We start from the raw sequence: 3,691 nt of genomic DNA, 5'->3' as shown, positions 1-3,691 counted from the left end.
TTCTCTTTTCTAGGAATGTTTACGTTAGGTTAGGTTAGCTTGTTAATCAGTTAGGTTTATCTGTTAGGTTAGGTTACGTTAGGAGAGGTTAAGATAGGTTAAAGAGAGAGAGAGAGAGAGAGAGAGAGAGAGAGAGAGAGTGATCATCCTGGGAAAATCAGTACGTGCCGAAACGAAAATCTGCTTCCGAGTGACAGGTTTGTTATTTTAATTTTCCTGCTACGATTAATATAGCTTAGCAATTTCTCTCTTGCTGGGATTGTTAAAGCTGTATCTGATCTTTCTAATCCGGCAAATAAATCGTCAGAAGAAAGGAAGAATAAAATGAGAAAAATCGTCCCCGGGCTCGTTGGGTTAATCACTTCAGGATAAACACGTCTTCTTAGCAGTGTACCATATTATAAGAATTCGTTTTATTCTAGGATTCTTACACTGTATTATGCACTGTTTTATTAAGTGAATGGTGGCTGTGGAAATGAAAGATGTATAAATAGGCAATCGTAAGTCTAACATTACTCACCGTAGTGTGGTTGTGAGGTGCATAGTAGCTGTTGAATATGAGTTAAGACAAGGAAATATTCAAAATAATACACAGCAACCTTACACACTATTTAATATTCACTCCTGTATGGTTGATAAGTGTATGCCAGGTGTGTGTGTCATGATAGAAGAATAATAATGCGGCCTTCTTCATAAGTTTATGTTCATTCTGATTTTACTGTATAGTGTGGTAGTTTTTTTTTTTTTTTTTTTAATGCAAGGAAGAACGAACCAAAGGCCAGGAACCAGCAAACTGTTCCCTCCAAGAAAAACAAAAACAAGATAAGCGAGAGTTATTAGTAGCTATATGATTTAAGCAATGGCAGAAGTATAAAGAAGGAAATTTTATGCACAAGCTAATCCTTCAATCTCCTGACGTATATTTCTCTTCTATTATTGCCCAAGAGATTTTATTTTACGTTAGAGATTTTTTTGGAATTAGGTTAGACAGTCTTCATTAACCCCTTCACTACAAGAAGTCTGTTCCAGGCTAAATAAAACCATCTGATATACCAAGAAATGAATAGGAAAATACGTCACCTGCTTCAAGGGGTTAATATTCGCTTTATTATATACTGTGGTGTGTATGTTAGTTGTATAAATATTCGAAGGTGTATTTATATAGCTACCGATAAATTAAATGCTCTCTCATACTTAAGCTCAAGATATTTTACACCTTATGTTCTGAGTGACAAACTGGGGAGGGAGGAATTCAGGTACTCCGGCCCACCTTTTGTGAGGTCTGCCGTGAATTATGAATTTTTCGAACTGGTGTGGCTAGATAAATCTTTAATTCCTGCTTTACAACTACAAGGCCCCCCCTAATGTGGATAAAATCGTTCAAGAATAACACAATTATCCATCTATCTCTCTTTCTATAGCCAGATGCCTTCATCCCGTAAGGAGTGGTCTCAAACAAATCGCCACCATGTTGCCCTGTTCTCTGCCATTTCAATGCCCTCCTCCCAACTTACACATCCCTCTTTCAGATACCTCTCCACTCCATCCCTCCATTTCATCCTCGGTCTCCCCCTTCCTCACCCCCCTCCACCTCACTCATGAACACTCTCCTCGTCAGTCTGCCACTCTCCATCCTCTCAACATGGCTAAAAAAACAAACAAAAGAAAAAAAAGAAGAAACTGAACTAATAAAAATGACCCCTGATGCTAGTTCATTTGACCCAAGTAATGTTAGGTAAAGCCAATATTTGATCCCCCTTTTACTAAATGTTGGATCCATCCTTGCTTTCAGATCCAGAGCCAGCCGCCCTTGCCAACCCCGCTGCTGACCCTGACCCATACCACTACTGGCGCCACCGACCCCGCTTCTTCCGCCGTCGATTCAGACACCGAGGCCGTTATTACTGGGGATAAACTAACAGCCGAGATTTGTATCTTCTCTACCCTGGTGGTTTTAAGTACCACTGAATATTTCGCAGTGCCTCTTCTCTAGCAATTTTTTCTGGGCATTGTACACTATTATCAACTCACAAGTTACTGGTGCAATACTGGATATTTCGAAGCACCCCTTCTCTAGCATTATATTCTGCTCAATGTACGGCGTTAGCAAAACTGGTGATTTCGAAGCACCTCTTGTCTTGCGATTTATTATGCACACTGGACATTAGCCATTTGTATGGTACTGGTAAAAACTACGTCGACTAGCCAAACAAGTAATGAACAAGGGAATGTTAAGGTGTTCTGTGTTAAATAAAGGAAGCACTGAGGAAAATATGCCACTAAGCCTCTTATATCACCCATAGTTCTTTCACACTAACTAGGCCTAGGTTTTCGTCCGTCTCCAGTTTATTTTTCGTAGGACAGTGCATTTTCATCTTAAATGTCAGGACCAACTTCCCTAGCTCCGGGCTCCTTCGCTTCTCAGGGGGCAACGTACAAGATTGGATGATGGATGGATGGATGGACAGTGCAAGGACCGTACATCCTTTCCATAGCACTTCTTCCTGACTAGCATTAAATTCTTGTGTTAATCTCTTCTAACAACTCAGCATTCAAGATGGATAGATGGCGGTTTTAGGCCAAGTTAGAGTAGAAGCAGTATAGTGTATGATCCCGAATATCACTCATTTACTATTCACATGATTTTTTTTCTTTTAATTCCTTCTACCTTCAGACGGTGTTATTAAGTTTAGGAGAGACCTTTAATCATGACAGGTTATTTATATTCCATGCTAATCTCTTCAGTACTGGGGAGATTTTTCACGTAGACTAAAATTGTCGTTTAGCAAGAATAATGATGATTGTCTGACTGATGGAAATATACTCATGGCCGCATCAGAATATGCTAAAGTAAGTAAAATTTTCTAAAAGGGGATAGTAAAAAGAAATTAAAAACCAATCAAGCAAAGGCAACAGTAAAAAAAGAAAAGAAAAAAGAAAAGCAAAGTGTGAAGAAAGTCAGTTCTCTACACAGACACTACAACAGACAAATACGCAACACTCTTCCACCCTCAACAGTCAATTTTTCTCACAAGCATTTAACCCTCAATAACCTAATATTCTGTTCATTTTATTCGCCCTATCCCCAGGCGATATTGTCTAGCGTAGGGGAAATGTATAGAACTGCAGGGGTAAGCTGTTCCTGTCATTATCCCCATCACTACTGGAGAGAATGGAGAATGAAAGACTGACTAAGAGGGTGTATGTAGGTGAATTGGAGGGAGGGAGAGGGAGGGGAACACAGAGGATGAGGTGGAGGGATGGAGTTGAGAGGTATATGAGGGAGGGGGAGTGAGTTGGGGGGAGAGTAGTCAAATGGTGGGTGACAGAGTGACTTGGAGGCGTTTTGTCTGCGGCCACCCTTTGTGGTATTAGGGCGTCTGACTACAGATAGGTAGAAATAGACTACTTGAGTTTCCTAGTTACTTGAATAAAATCGTCCGGTGGTAGCTTGAGTGAGTGAAAAATCCATCGCTTTCAAGGGCTGTGCTTCTTGTATTTCACACTTTGGAAAATAATAAACATGTCTGTGGTGTACTTTCCAAAATATGCAAATGAAAATATAAATACTCATTTTAACCTGTCACATCAATAGTTCTAACCAAGACTTTATTGTTATAAGTCAAATAGCATGTAGTAATTTTGTATCCTTCTTTTATATCTGTAATAAATTTTCATTGCATAATTGTTT

General features: G+C 39.4%; 1 long non-coding RNA gene across 1 annotated transcript in view; it reads left to right on the top strand.

Moving 5' to 3' along the window:
* Positions 1-1,962, top strand: part of LOC145418471 (uncharacterized) — a 5,994-nt gene extending 4,032 nt beyond the window's left edge. The window contains exon 3 of the long non-coding RNA XR_013900693.1: positions 1,793-1,962. This is a non-coding gene — a long non-coding RNA (uncharacterized LOC145418471). The remainder of the gene's footprint in view (positions 1-1,792) is intronic.
* Positions 1,963-3,691: the final 1,729 nt, after the last annotated feature.

Source organism: Coenobita brevimanus, chromosome 114 (genome assembly GCF_032717465.1).
Source record: "Coenobita brevimanus isolate Jiangsu-jjx chromosome 114, ASM3271746v2, whole genome shotgun sequence".
In the NCBI taxonomy this organism is placed as follows: Eukaryota; Metazoa; Arthropoda; class Malacostraca; order Decapoda; family Coenobitidae; genus Coenobita; species Coenobita brevimanus.
Note: the sequence above shows the minus strand (reverse complement) of the source record. Positions and strands in the feature narration are given on the sequence as shown.